Genomic DNA, 16,837 nt, shown 5'->3' on the forward strand with positions numbered 1-16,837 from the left:
CAGCATACTTCTTTGCACCAGCCTCTTTGGTATCATACTTGCTTTGTAAAGCTTTCTAAATTTTCTTAGCAAAATTATAAGTTTTATCATAATAATCATAGAAATGATCGGCAAGACAATTCAAAAGATAAGAGTGACAATTATATTCATCTATTGTATACTTATCTATTTTTTCTTTGGTGGAGACTAAATTCTTCCTCACTCATCTCATCAGTAGAAACCTTTGATAGATTCTTGTCAATGATGATGTAGGCGACTTTGAGAAGACTCAAGTAAAAGAGAACTTTTCCTTTCCACCTCTTGAAGTGGGCTCCCTTAAAGCGAAAGGGCTTGTTGAGATCTCCAATTGGCTCATTTGGTTTCTCTTATGTAGGCTCCATGTTTTGAATCCCCTTAAATTTGTTGGCGCAAACACATTGATAATGGAAATAACAAAAAGAGAAACTGAACAATACTTCTGAATATTATTAATTTAAAGAAGAAAAATTACACAGCACTATTTGGATTGAGGCGCGACACTTGCTCTCTTTAAGGAGATTCAAGCCCTTGGTTGGCTAAACTTTGTAACCAGTGCAGACCTTCTCTGACTTGTCTCCCCCAGGATATAACAACCCAACAAGTGTCGGCTAGAACAGCCTCTGCACAAAGTGTTCAAGCCAAAAGCTCAACTAGAAAGAACACCCTTCTTTGTCAAGAAAGTTTCTATTTTTTTTTTTTTTGGTATATTGCAGTAACTTGGATGTCTGAATGAGTTTATTTAGAGGCTCAATGGGCCTCACTAAATTACTACCCAAATTAATCTGATTAATTAGGTCCATTATTTTGATGTGGTGGGTGTTACAAGATTTATTGTTGGATATTAATCTAATGGGCTGGAGTTACACAATTAATGGTGAGATAATTAGTTTCTGAAGAATGAAAATGCCCAAACGAATGGTCCATTAAGTGGGTTAATGGCTTTTTATTTTTTATAATAAAATTGGAGTATTAATTCGGACTATTTACTTACCAATGGATATGGTAATTATTCTGAATGGGCTATCAAGTAGAAGGATCCAAGAGACTGATTCATTTCCATTTTTGATACCTCCACCCTTCACCTCTCCCTTGCGCACGTATCTAGCCCAATATCTGATTCAATTAATATTAGTCCATTAATCACCACAATTAAAAAGAATAAAATAGTCCCTCCCCTTTTCAATGTGGGATTAAACATTTTCACTAACTCCTCATCTTCCATATTCACTCTCACATCTTTACATTTAAGTTGTAATATTTATTCATTTTCATTAATTAATATTAAAATGCTCCAACATTAAGTTTCTCAATTAAATTCAAACACATGTTTACCATGAAAAATAAAATACAAACAATATTATCATTATTAAAGACGGTTAAATTCAATATAGAGCTTAATTGGGAAATATAATGTACTACACCTTAGTTTTATGACTTTATCCTATTAGGAGAATTGAATGACTAAAAAGTGGTAAAAGTGGGGTAAAACTATAGTAAAGGACATGGACATGGACATTGACATCAGGACATGAGATATGGTCTTAGGCTCTTAACAAGAAAATAATTAAATAAATATATAAGGGATCTGCCAGTGGCTATGCTTTTAATGAAGAGTGGAAAAAACAAAATGAATGAATCTTTATGGCTAAAAAGTGGGGATTTGAGGTAGGGAAGGGAGTTCTTATGGCTAACGTATAGGAGGGGGGGCCAAGTTTTTTATCTTGTGGGGGGGTTAAATCAAAGGGATTGTGAACTAGTTTTCCTTACAATTAGAGAGGATTTAAATTTTTTTGAAGGGGCCATGGCCACCCCAATGCATTACTTAGCTCCACCTCTGTTGTTGTAGTGAGGTTATTATGTATTTTCTTTTCTTTCTTTTACTTTTACCTCATGTATATTGGTCTTGTGACCTTTCAGTTACATACATTGTACTCTTATCGATGTATGTGTGTGTGTGTGTGCGTGTGTGTGTGTGTGTGATGTGTGTTTCTTTTTCACCTATCTCTCCATGTATTGTTTCTTTTCTCTCTTTATACACATGTTTCTTTATGTATGCGATCTTTTATTTCTGTTTCACACTAAAATGCCTTAATGAGTTTTGTTTAGAGTGTTTTAGAAAGACAGGTTGTCAAAATCTATCATGCCATGAACTCTCTTCTTGCAAAATTTTTCAAGAGTTTGTATTAGGATTAGATTTTATTGTTTTCAACAAGTGATTATGAGTTTAGTGATTTATGACTTCTCTCATACTTTATTTGTTTATTGTGGTTTTGTCACGAATTGCCAAAATAGGAGATTGTTAGGACATATGTGGATATTGTTAGAGACAAATGTTATGTATATTGGCTAATTCTTTGACAAAACGCACGTTACTTGTAATTGGGTAGATCTATGATGGGTTTCGTACTTCGAGAAACAAGTGTTCAAGTTTAGTATTGAAGCCATGCAAATCTGTTCAAGAAACAAGTGAAGAATTGCTATTCATTAAAGCTCGACAGATATCTCAACAAATAAATATCTATCGAGGTTTAATACTTATGTTCGACAGCTACTTGATAGAAACAGTATCTATCGAGAATTATAAAATTCATATTTTCAGATCATTTTTCACGCATATCCAAGTGTATTTGTGTAGGGTTTATTTTCTCACAACCCTATACATATATAAGGATTATTTTAAAGGTCATCTCACTTGATGCAAACCGATGCAAAGTCATTATTCATGCATATTATGACCGGAGACAATTTTCCCTAGTTCATTATATTCTCTGTAGAAGCTACTTACTACCTCTTTGCACCGAGAGTTTTGTAACCAAAGAGCCTCTTGATCTTCATCATTTGAATGAACTAAAGAACTTTACAGCCAACATCTTTCTCAAGTTGGTGTGTTAGGCACATACTTGGATCCGTGCATCAATTGATTAGTCACGTACTGGGAGCCGTGCATTGAAAGGAGAGATTGTCACTACATTGCAAGTCCAATTGGGTTTTGGGGTAAGGGTTCAACTGTAGGTTGATATAAGGTACAGGGATTCCTTTACTTGTAACCGCTTATTTTGATAATAGTAGATTCTCGCGAGTAGTGACCTTAAATTCACCCGGTGGGGTTTTGCCTCCGTGGTTTTTCCCATTTGTAAACAAATCACTTGTGTCAAACTTATTTTCCGCTGCATTTACTTTAGTTGGTGATTTGTTTGTACTACCACGCTTATTGCATGTAATAGAATCTAATTAATTAACTTGGTTAATTAATTGATTAATTTACCAAAGGGATCAATACATTCTTGGCCTATCAGGTCAAAATAGTTAAAAAAAATTAAAGTTTAAAAATCTGGGATTTTTTTTTTAATAAAAAAACAACTAAAAACCAGTTTTTATGATATGAAATGCACATGAACACTTCCAAAAGATTTCGAAATCATTTTGCTCTTAAGTTTTCAAACTTTTTAGATAATAGAAGTAAAAATCACTCGATTTATAAACTTCTAAAACCCTTTTCTTCAAATTCAACTCAATCAAAGGAAATTGTATCAAACATCACTTTATGATTAATCAAACATAACTAGATTAGTCAACACATAATCATATGTACAGAATTTAGCATTAATTTGCTTTTTTCTTTTTCTTATGATTTTTTTTATTTTTCTTTTGAGCACAATCAAAAGTACCATGCATGGGCATATAAGAGATAGAAAAGAAATTCCTTTTTTACAATTTTTTTTAAGATAACACCTCGTTTTATCTTGCTGTGCAAGTGTTGTACCTTACCAAGCACAGCTTTTATGATTTGCACACAAGTATTCATGATTAGCGAATAATAGTAGTGAGATGACTATTTATACCTTTCTCCTAGGATTTTCTAGTCTTTACGATTGAAAGCATGTGACATCAAAATTAAGATCATTTGTTCAAACACTATAAACAACTCACACAATTAAGCACTAAATTACACAAACTAGTAAAGTGCAAAAAGTAGCTCATCAAAGTTAAGCAACGTACACAGTCATGAAATGTAAGTTTCATTGGCTAATTTAAATACAAACTTAGTGGTGTGCAATACAAAAGAACAAAAAAACAAAAACAAAAATATTTTTGGATTTTCAAAATTTTTATGACCAAAAATAAAAGGCACACATTATGCTAAATGAATAAAATGCAACAACAATGCATGATAGTGCTCAACTAAGCTATAGAGGGTACACAAATAAGAAATATCAATTTCTTAATTAATCCATGATAAAAATTCCATGATGAAGTCCTACATCACAAGGCAATTCAAGAAGTTCATGAAGAATGCCAATGTGAAAGGCTTCGACAAGGATCATAGGCAATCTAGTTCCTCTCAATTCAAGAGTTAAGGTAGAGGAAAGAAGGATGATAAGGATGGAGGTCAGTACACTCTTCCCTCCAGACTAAAGTGCATCGGATGTCAAGGTTTGGGACATATGAAACAAGAATGTCCAACTTATCTCAAGACTATTGGGAAAAGAAAGGCCCTTACTACTACCTTGAGTGACACTGAACTTGATGATTAGTTAGAAGACAATGATAACAAGGGAATCTTGAATGCCTTCAGTACCACTGTAAATCAAATTGAGGGGATTGTTGAAGAGGTAGATGAAGAAGAGGACTTGTTGGAATTTGAATTTGAGAAGATGGATAAGCAGGATGACATCCATTCAGCCTATGAAAAGTTGTACAACACCTCCGAAAAGTATGAGAAATTGTACAGGCTGACCACCAAGAAGCTACGTGAAGTGGAACTTGATCGAGAAGAGCTCTCCACTAAGGTTGATAAAGCAAATCAAACCATTAGAGCTTTGCGGTTCAAGAACAACTTCCTTACTGAAAAGATAAAGCAGCTTGAAGTAGAACTGTTTTAGGTTAGAGCTTGATTGGAGAGAACTTCCAATGCAAAACTTGATGAGATGCTTAGCTTTCAAAATTTTGCTTCTGATAGAACCAATTTGGGGTATGATTTCTCTTCTCCTAATTTTGCATCTCTGTCATTACTGTGGAGCTTCAGGGCATACTCATCCAAATTGCTACAAGTGGTTAGCCACTCAACAAACCAATAGTAGGATCTCATCTGGAAACCAGAATCAGTTTCCATCTTCTTTGGCCCCTTTTGGAGACCTTCTAAAGGCCTTCATGTTCCTTTCGAACTTCAACGGTTTCAATTCTTTCACCTCACCTCTAGCTCAAGGGTTCACTCAAAGGAATGGTTCTTCCTCCAAAACTAAAGTTTGGAAGAAAAAAGGCTCTAAGTGATTCAGTCACTTATTCTATCTCTCTCTCTCTCTCTCCCCCCCCCCCCCTTTCTTATGGTTATACATTACTTGTGTGCTTTGCTTTCCTGTGTTTAAGTCAGTCTAGTTTTATGCTATGTTTTGTTAAACATGTTTTTGTTTGTTTGTTTTTAGTTTTTGTTTTATTTTGGTTTTCATAAAAATAAAAATCAAAAATTGAAAAAAAAATCAAAAAAATACAAAAAAAATGTGTGTTTTGTGTACATTGGTACTTGTATACTTTGGATGGCTATTGAAACAAAATTTCCTAAACTTTGTATCTTTTGTAACTTGGATGAGCATTTTAATGCACAACTAAGTAAGTGAGCTTTGTGGCTCATGTTTGTGATGAGTACGATTAAGTAATCTCTTATACTTAATACTCATATCATTCTTTTTTACGGGAAAAACTAGAAAATTGTAATAGAAATGCATAAATAACCATCTCACCACTAAAGTCTGCCAATCATGTAATAACATCTGTAATCTTCGGCATAGCAAAATTGTGATGTTTTGGCTTAACATAATTGGGTATTTCTTTTCTCTCTATTATATGCCCATGCATGATATGCTCAAAAGAAAAAAAAAATATATGCAAAGAAACATCAAAAGCAAAAAGAATCAAAATGCTTTTAAATATGGTTGCAATTGTGTTTCTAGGAGATGTAGGAGTTATAGGATGTACCTCGAAGGTGATAGTCTCCATCCAGTTATGATTGTGTGTGAGTAAAATTGATTTTTCTCATATCTCAAATCGTCATAACATGAGAAATTTGTGCAATCTGGCTATGATTTTCACATACAACACGCAAATTCTTTGCTACTTTTGATACAAGTGCAGCTACAATGTGATTTGGCCATTACAATGAATACATGTGTTAATATACGCTTACTAAATTGTCATGACTTGTTTTTAAAATAAAAAATTGGTTAGACTTGTTTTGTGTGTATGTGTGTGTATTTTGGATCTATGAATGCTTTGCATTTTTCTTGTTGAGAGATGTTTTTTTAAAGCTTAACATATTGATTGGATCTTTGGTTGAGTAGCTTGCTTGTTTGCATTCATCTCTATATGTTTTTCCTCTCTTTGAAAAACTGTTTTTTATCAAGCTCGACAGCTTCTCGACAGATCCTCGACAGCTTCTTATCTATTGAGCCTCTTGGACTTCTTTTCTCGACAGATCTTATCTCATATTTGATCCATCGAGCTATCTGGAATTTTTCTCGACAGATTCTCGATCCATCAAGAAAGTTTTTGTCTAGCCGATAGCTTCTCGATAGCTTTTTGATCCATCAAGGTGATTTTGCCGTAGACAGATTCTAGACAGCACCTCGACAGATTCATATCTATCGAGATTTAGTGCTCAACAGATCCTCGATCCATCGAGATGCATTTTGTTTAAATAGGTTTAGCGCGAAATCTGTTTTCGTTTCTCTCATTCTCTCTCGATAGAAAAATGTTTTCTCTCCCTCCAAACACTCTTTTCTCACTCAAAACCTCCTACCCACGTGATTTTCAGCCTAATCTAGTCTCAAATCACTTGATATGATTCTCTAATCTCTCTTTTCTCATGCATTTCACGCATTTAGACCTAGGCTTTGGGTTTTCTTGAAATTTTTGGGGTTTTTAAAATTTTTTGAGTTTTCTATAAATCTTTTGGGTTGGTTGTTGCTTATTTGATGTTATATGATCATGCATTGCATTCCATTTGCATTTTCACAATGTTTCATGCATTTAGATGTGTGCTTGAATGTTGTAAATTGTGTGCTGTTAGGTTTGGATTAGGTTGAACCCATGATGCAATTTCTTGTAACATGTCACATGTTCATGCATTTTCATGCATACATACCCTCTCTTTTTCTCTTGTTGGTACTCTGTTGTGATTGTCTCTCTCTCTCTCTCTCTCTGGATAATCTTCACATGGCACCCAAGCGCAAATCCACTCTGTCTCAGAACCCTCTTCATTTTAGGACATCTTCTTCTAATCCACCCCCTCTCACATTTGGCTTTGTGATGAGAAGGCCCATAAGGACTTCTTGGGGAACTTTTCTAAACGTGGCATTCATCCTAAACGCCACGTGGTTCTATCGAATTTTTCCGATACTGCTCTACCCACTATCATTCACAGTCAGGAATGGGAATCTCTCTTTGAGATAGCCGTGAGTTGTCCTATCGTGATCATACAAGAGTTTTCCAATATGCACGGTATCGATACTTCTGTGCTTCTGTTTGCTACACATATCAGAGGTACACATATCGTAGTCACTCCAAATCTTGTATCAGAGTTACTACATGTTCCGCGAATAGCGCATCCTAACTACCCTGGTCATCAGCGTCTGAGGACTATGTCCAAAGACGAGCTTATATCTCACTTTTGTGAGAGACCTTCCATATAGGGTAGTCGTCAAAACACCTCATGCTCGGACTTTGCAAAAGGTCCGCGGTTCCTAAACATGGTGATGACATTTGTTCTTTATCCACTATCTCACTATAACTCCATCATAAAGCATCGTGCTAGGTTTTTGCTATCCCTTCTTGAGGACCTCTCTATAGACTTTCCTTCTCACTTCATTCTTTCTCTCATCGATGTCTACAGAGATACAACGACCCATGATAAGCTCATTTTCCCTTTGGCTATCACGCGGATTCTTCGTCATCTTTCTATCCGTTTTCTTGATTCTCCCTTTTATCCTATCGTGGGTGCCATTAGTACAGCGTCTGTTCAATAGAGCGAGGCTCAACTTTGACCGAAGCGGCCACCGACCGAGATGACAGATCCTCCAACTTCCACCATTCCATCCACCTCTGCTCCTTATTCTTCAACGAGTGGTGTGACTCTTGAGGCCATTATGGCGCAGCTTGAGCTCATGGATGCTCGCCTTGACACTCTCAGTGATGAGTTGTGTTAGTTGAACACCCATGGTTGCCGTATCACTCGATGGCAAGCTCAGATGGGTGGCTTCGTCGCTTCTCCTTCTCCTTCTCCTTCACTAGAGGCTTCAACATATAAGGATGCCGATGATGGTATTGGTGATGATGATGAGGATGAGGATGAGGATGAGGATGCTAGCTCTTTCGGTGATGATGAGACGACCTTTCAGTGATGACTTACCCTTTCTCACTTATGACAAAAAGGGGGAGTAGTTTTGGGATGAGAGTAGTCATGTATTTAGGGGGGGAGTTAGCATAGGTTTTTCTTGTTAGGGAGAGTGTTTACATTTATGAGATATGTAGTGAGGTTGTTATGTATTTTCTTTTCTTTCTTTTACTTTTACCTCATATATACTAGTCTTGTGACCTTTCAGATACATACATTGTACTCTTTTTGATATGTGTGTGTGTGTGTGTGTGATGTATGTTTCTTTTTCACCTATCTCTCCATGTATTGTTTCTTTTCTCTCTTTATATACATGTTTCTTTATGTATGCAATCTTTTATTTCTGTTTCACACTAAGATGCCTTGATGAGTTTTGTTTAAAGTGTTTCAGAAAGACAGGTTGTCAAAATCTATCATGCCATGAACTTTCTTCTTGCAAAATTTTTCAAAAGTTTGTGTTAGGATTAGATTTTATTGTTTTCAACAAGTGATTATGACTTTAGTGATTTATGACTTCTCCCATACTTCATTTGTTTTTTGTGGCTTTGTCACGGATTGCCAAAGAGGGAGATTGTTAGGACATATGTGGATATTGTTAGAGACATATGTTATGTATATTGGCTAATCTTTTGACAAAACACACTTTACTTGTAATTAGGTAAATCTATGATGGGTTTAGTACTTCAAGGAACAAGAGTTCAAGTTTAGTATTGAAGTCATGCAAATCTATTCAAGAAACAAATGAAGAAGTGTTGTTCATTAAAGCTCGACAGATAGATATATATCAAGGTTTAATGCTTATGCTCGACAGTTGTTTGACAAAAACAGTATTTATCGAGAATTACGAAATTCAGATTTTCATATTTGTTTTCACGCATGTCTAAATGTATTTGTGTAGGTTTTGTTTTCTCACAACTGTTAAGGACATATTATATGTAGTTGACTAATCCTTTGACAAAACACACTTTACTTGTATTTAGGTAGATCTAGGATATGTTTAATACTTCAAAGAACATGTTATTCAAGTCTAGTATTAAAGCCATGAAGATTGGACCAAGAAACAAGTGAAGAAAATGTGTTTACTAAAGCTGGATAGATAGCTAGACACCTACTGGACACCTGTGGAAAGCTGATCGACAGATAGCTATCTATCGAGGTTTAATGAGGCTCGACACTTGCTATCTATCAAGGTATCTATCGAGATTACGGAAATCAGAATTTTCAGATTTAATTTTTGGACCAGGCTTTTGTATTTGTGTAGGGTTTCTTTTCTCACAACCCTAGACATATATAAGACTTATTTTAGAGGTCGTCACATAAGAGAATACAAGGAGAACATATGCAAAAGGTGACCGAAGCCTTATTCTCTCAAAAAGAAGCTACTGCATCTTTGCGCCTTAGGGTTTTGTAACCAAGTACTTCTTGATCTTCATTGTTGATAAAATGAAGAACTTTGCAGCCAACATTCTTCTTCCTTAAGTTGGTGAGTGAGTCACGTACTGGGATTCGTGCAAATGAGTTAGACACGTACTGGAATCCATGCATCAAAGGGTGGCGTTCATATATTGAAGAGTTCAGAGGTTTTGAAGCGGTAAAAGGTTTCTGCTGTGAGTTCATCTACAAGGATTGTAGAGTCTAGGGACAAAGGTTTTGTACTAGATTTGAAACTTCTCTTTATTATAGTGAAATGCTTTACGAGAAGGTTTTCCCCCAAGTTTTTTACTATGAAACTAGTTAGTTTCATTGGTTTTCCTGAGTTATCATATCTTGTCTTATTTATTTTTCCGCTGCACTTAGTTTTGACATGATATTGATGTTTGTTTGTTTTAACAAGTTTTATGCATAATAAATCTAATTAACAACTTGGGTTTAAAACTTGTTAATTCTATCAATCGCGGTCTAAATTTCCCAACAACAACCCTAGACATATATAAGGATTATTTTAAGGGTCATCTCACTTGATGCAAACATATGCAAAGTCATTATTCATTCATATTGTGACCGGAGACAATTTGCCCTAGTTCATCATATTCTTTGTAGAAGCTACTACTTCTTTGCGCCAAGGGTTTTATAACCAAGGAACTTCTTGATCTTCATAGTTTAAATGAATTGAAGAACTTTGCAGCCAACATCTTTCTCAAGTTGGTGTGTTTGTCACGTACTTGGATCCGTGCATCGATTGGTTAGTCACGTACTGAGAGTCGTGCATTAAAAGAAGAGATTGTCACTACATTACAAGTCCAATTGGGTTTTGGGGTAAGGATTCAGCTGTAGGTTGGTATAAGATACTGGGATTCATTTACTTGTAACTGCTTGTTTTGATAATAGTGGATTCTCGTGAGTGGTGACCTTAAATTCACCCGATGGAGTTTTGCCTTGGTGGTTTTCCCCATTCGTAAACAAACCACCTATGTCAAACTTATTTTCCACTGCATTTACTTTAGTTGGTGATTTGTTTGTGCTACCACACTTATTGCATGTAATTGAATCTAAATAATTAACTTGGCTAATCAATTGATTAATTTACCAAAGAGGTCAATACATTCTTGACCTATTAGGTCGAAGTAGTAAAATTTTTTTAAAGTTTAAAATCTAGAATTTTTTATAGAAAAACAACTAAAAACCCATTTTTATGATATAAAACGCACATGAACACTTCCAGAAGATTTCAAAATCATTTTTCTCTCAAGTTTTCAAACTTTTCAGATAACAGAAGTAAAAATCACTTGATTTAAAAACTTCTAAAACACTTTTCTTCAAATTCAACTCAATCAAAGGAAATTGTATCAAACATCACTTTATGGTTAATCAAACATAACCAGATTAGTTAACACACAATTATATGTACAGAATTTAGCATTAATTTGCGTGTAGTGTGTGCTTCTAGTATGCATACAAAGTACAGAAAATATGATATGTAGATAGTAATCAAACAAATTATCGACATTATCAATTACATTGGTTTGAAAGTAACTATCACCTAAAGAGGTACATCATATAACCCTCATATCTCCTAGAAAGCACGCTTGCAATTATGTAAAAGCATTTTGATTATTTTTACTTTTTTCTTTTTCTTCTGATTTTTTTTTCTTTTTGAGCACAATGAAAGATATCATGCATGAGCATATAAGAGATAGAAAAGAAATACCCTTTTTACAATTTTATTTTTAAGATAACACCTCTTTTTATCTTGCTGTGCAAGTGTTGTATCTTACCAAGCATAGCTTTTATGATTAGCGAATAATAATAATGAAATGATTATTTATGCATTTCTCTTAGGATTTTCTAGTCCTTACGATCAAAAGCATGTGACATAAAAATTAAGATCGTTTGTTCAAACACTATAAATAACTCACACAATTAAGCACTAAATAGCACAAACTAGTAAAGTGCAAAAAGTAGCTCACCAAAATTAAGCAAGGTACATAGTCATGAAATGTAAGTTTCAGTGGCCAATTTTAATTACACACTTAGTGGTGTGCAATACAACAACAAAAAAGAACAAAAAAAAAATAAAAAAACAAAAACAAAAACAAAAACGAAAACAAAAATATTTTTAGATTTTCAAAATTTTTATGACCAAAAATAAAAAGCACACATTATGCTAAATGAATAAAATGCAACAACAATGCATGATAATACTCAACTAAGCTAGAGAGGGTACACAGACAAGAAATATTAATTTCTTAATTAATCCATAAGTGCATGTACCTTGAAAATTTTTGAAAATATGAGAAATACAGTAAAAAGTGAAATTTTAAAAAACTCATGGGCAGCGCCATGCATAGTTCAGGGGGGTTCCGAACCCCCTGAGTTGGCAATTATATATATATATATATATATATATATATATATATATATATATATATAATATTTTGTTTTTTTATTTGACCCTCCTAAATAAAAATTTGAACACTTTGACTCTATTTTTTTTAAAACCCACTTGAAATAATTTTAATTATGATCATCGTAACAATATTTTGATCTTTTTAAATATTAAAAAAAACACCTAACAACAATCCAATTTCATCTAAAATATGAGAGAAATAGTAAACCCAACAACAAAGAAATTTGTTTTTTTCATCAAAAATTGTTTTTAAAAGCCCATTTAGATCTTAATAAATTTGAAAAAAACTAATGGAAAATTCATAGTTTACATTGTACTATCATTGCTGTAAGTGCACAATTTGTACCCGGACCCAAAAACAAGTGATGAGCTCAGGCACAAAAAGCCTTATAAAATGAAATTTGTAGAGTGTGGGTTTGAAACCTAGGTTTGGGATGTTGGAAAGTTGATCAACATGCTAGAATGCCGCTGTCTATGCAAGTGATATATGAATACGACAGGAAAACCCTCCTCGGACGTAAGCCGAGGACAATTTGTATAGTATTTCTTTCTCTAAGCAAAAGATTACAATGTTTAGTTTCCAAAAAGAAAAGATCCCCCTCTTCTTTCCTCTCTCGTCTTCTTATATCTTTCTTCTTCTTCCCTGTTTCATCCACGTGTAACACAAATCTTCCTCCCAGATACTTATCCCATCAACCACCTTCTTAAAGTCTTCAAATAATAGCTGGAAGGCTGAATTCTACTGTTCAGAGGTCATTTCTCCATTAATGTGGCCAGGGAGGTAGATGCAGGGCCTTTAATGCGGTGGTAGCAGCTTTTTCCTAAGATATTTCTCACACGTTCCTGCTTCTAAAGGGTGCTTGGATCACACCTTTACCCCATAGATCTTCCAGAATTCTGCCTCTAAGCCGTTTAGCAAGTCCCAGGGCCTTTGCTGGGCCTGTCCGAGGAGATACTCCTCCTCGGACAACTCATCGAACCACTATAGTGCGGACTGACCTGTAGGCCTAGAGACCCTGATTGAACAGACTTGTACCAACTAATCAAGCTCAAAGCCTAAACGTTTATTCAAGCACTTTTACCCCCCACAATAGCCCCTCAAAACTTTATTTTTCCCTCCCATTCGAGGAGAGAAATAGAGTTTTGAACCAAACAGCGCAACCTCCACACACTTTGCAAACCGCCACACGTGCAGGGGTCCTTTCGTTCCCTTAAACCGTCTTTGACGCTTTGAAACCCGGAACGCTCGCATTTATGACTGCAAGTTACGTCTTGTCCCCTACGTTCAACGGTGAGATACGCATCCAACGGCCCAGGTTTGCTCTACAAAATTGGGCGGGATAATTTTGATTCGAGGCCGCCTCCCACACGTCAAAACGCCTGGGAATCCGTATCTCCATCCATTCTTTCTGAAATCAATCACATCTAAGTGCTAATCATTATCTTTCCTCTCAAGAAGCTCGTGAAGAATCGCCTAATCAATTCCCGTAAGTTCTCAATTTTCTTTACTTATTCCTTCTCGGCTTCTATCCTCGGCCACCATCTAGATTCCTTTCCCTCTTTAAACTTTCGTTTTCATTCCCACCAAATGGGTAGATTTAAGTGTTTAGTAGATACCAACACCGGTATGGAGGGTTTTAGGGCCAAATATCATATTCCTCATGACGTAGGCTTGAAATATTGCCCAGTAGAAGCCATAGGTGACGCTACGAAAGAAGGAGAAGTTATCATTCCCATGATCGCCTTCTTAGAAGGTGGGATGACCCTCCCCATGAAAAACGTAACTAGCGAATACCTACCTAACCATAGGTTATGCCCAGATCAGTGCACACCAAACATATTTAGGGTCCTAGGTTGTGTCGATGCTTTAAACGAGCAAATGGGTCTGAACCTCACATGGCACAACGTTGTCTATATGTACGAGTGCCATAAACTTAAAAGTGTAGGATACTACATTAAATCCAGGTCTAGCATCGTTAGACTGATATCCTGTCTTCCTAAATCCAACAAAGGCATGAAAGACGACTATCTCATCGCCTCGGGAAACTGGTTTGACGGTCCTCACTGCCCAGTCGAATGGGGAGAGCCAGATGTGACTCCATAGGAGTTAGATTTCCTAACCCATGACTCAATCCCGCTACTTTTACCGTTTTTAATTTTATTGCACATTATTGCTTTTTCCCTTGATATTTATCACTAATCCAACCATGCTCGTCTTCTCGGATGTTTCTTTTCACAGATAAACAACACGTACGTCCGCGTCTAAGCCTTTGCAACGTCGCAGACTTGAATCGCGTCCTTCGCTCCGAAGTCTTTGTCAGTAAAGACCTACAAATGAGAGCAACCCACCTGATACTAGGATACGATCCTTTATCAGTGGATTTTCAAGAGATTGACAACGCGATCACCGCGGGAGACAAACGACGCAGAAGGATAGACGTGTCACGACCGGGCTTCCTTTCTGACCGCGAACTCCTAGACGACCCCTCTATCATACTATACTCTCGCCCTATCGCAGCGATTCCTCTTTCGGCACATTCCCAGACAACCGCCGTCCGAGAAGAGCCAGCGTCCTCGCAACAATCATTGGATGAGGAGATCGACCAGTTTTGACTCAAGGAAGCTGAGAGACCTCGAAAGGATCAACTCGTCATCCTCTGGGATGAAGAACACGCGCCCGCCGAAACTTCCGGCATACAAGGTCTAATAATTGCACAGCCTGACTCTAGCTCCGAAGAGGACGACATGGCCACTCTACGGAAGCTGATGACGAAGAGGGGCTCAAAAGACTCTAACAAGGGAACAGGTGGGTCCCAGGTCCCTCCTTCCTTGCCACCACCCCCTTCTCCCTCCGATCCTAAGCTTCCCATTCCGGAGTCTAAGAAGAAGAGGAAGAATGAGACCGAGGAGGCAGATGCAAAGAGGCAAAAGAAGCAAAAACAACAGCAACAACAACAACAGAAAACTGGCAAAGGAAAGGGACGCGCCTCTTCAGTGGAAAGTGGGGAGAACCGGGACCTAGCCGAGGTACGCCGTACACCGGCCAACTGGTCTCCCGAGCTGAAACTGGACGGGGCATCAATCTCTTGCCAATCCAGCATTAGGGCGTTCCAGCAAGGTCACGCTCACCACCTGGCCGAGGCTTTGGAATGTCCTCTTCTTCTGCCCAAGGACATGGATGCCCTAGACAAGATGAGCCAACCGCATCTGTTTCTCTCGCTAAAAAGGGACTTGGCTTTGGTGAGTGTCTCGATCTCATCCTCACTTTACTGCTTTCATTACACTTTAACAAAAAAAAAAACCATTCTTATGAAGGAAAAATTCTGGTTTTGCATCTCATGCAAAACCCACAGCGGAAGCAACGAACTAGGATCTATTTCATTCATGATTGATAACGTGCACAATGTAAATTTTAGAATTTAAGAACAAGATAGCGTACCTTGGTGTGGAGAAATTCAAAACAAAGATTAGAAGCACTTGGGAACACTTTTAATCTTCACTTCAATTCCACTTTACGCCCAAGATGTGTGGTCTCTCAATCAGTTTTTCAAAGGGAGAATGAAAGTGTGTCTCACACTCTCTCACACACCGTTTCTTTTTATTTTCTAATCTCTTCTAATAAAAATTCTGTATGTTTCTCCCTTTGTAACTAACTGATTATCTAATTGGGCTGGCCTATTGAGCCTTTCCAATTGGGCTTCAGTGTGTGGCTTAAAGTGGGACCAAAAGGGACCAATAAGACACTAGCTCCAATGGGCCTTGGGCTTTTCCGTCAACTCTTGACAAGCCCAAAGTTACCATTAATTATATTTAATACCACTATATAAATATAATTGCACTCTAGGCCTTATTAATAAATTATATCCCAAGACTTTATTATACACGTAACCCCTTCATAAAATATTCGTAATAACACAAAGTCATAAATGTAGACTGCCACTTTGTAAATTACTACATCTTATCCTTGAGTACCCGGTTTAATTCTTTAAAGTTATTCATTATATATTTATGAAATCCAATTTCATAAATATATACTTTAGTAATTTCTTACTAAAGTGGTTAGGCCTAACTCTCTGAATAACTGAAACCATTAAACTTATCTCAAGGGAATATTTTATATCTCCATTAAGAGACTATGAATTCCATCTTGAGAATATATGTTCCATCAACACTAAATGTGGCTGCCCAACATACTGAGGTTTTGACCGTCACTTCAGATCTCACTCCTGATATATCAAAGTAACCTACACTTCATGATCAGGTCCATTGTTCTCTCAGGATTAAGAGTTCATGCAAATAGAAGTCGTGAGATTTATTATTTATTTGACAGTTGTTAGAAGAATAATAAATCTCACAACGGTCCTGTTCAATATGTTTTAACTCTTAAAACATATCAACATATCAACTAGAAGTCTCCACTTCCATGATCAAAACAAATCATCATAGTTGACACGTTATAGTCTTCGCAGATGAAATGCCCAATTTCATCACCGACTACGAACTATAAATTCTGAGTTTACAAAGAACTTGCGATTTACATCTTCTGTGACTTTTCACATAAATCACATACAATGCATCTCATGGAC

Source organism: Castanea sativa, chromosome 11 (assembly GCF_040712315.1).
Source record: "Castanea sativa cultivar Marrone di Chiusa Pesio chromosome 11, ASM4071231v1".
NCBI lineage: Eukaryota > Viridiplantae > Streptophyta > Magnoliopsida > Fagales > Fagaceae > Castanea > Castanea sativa.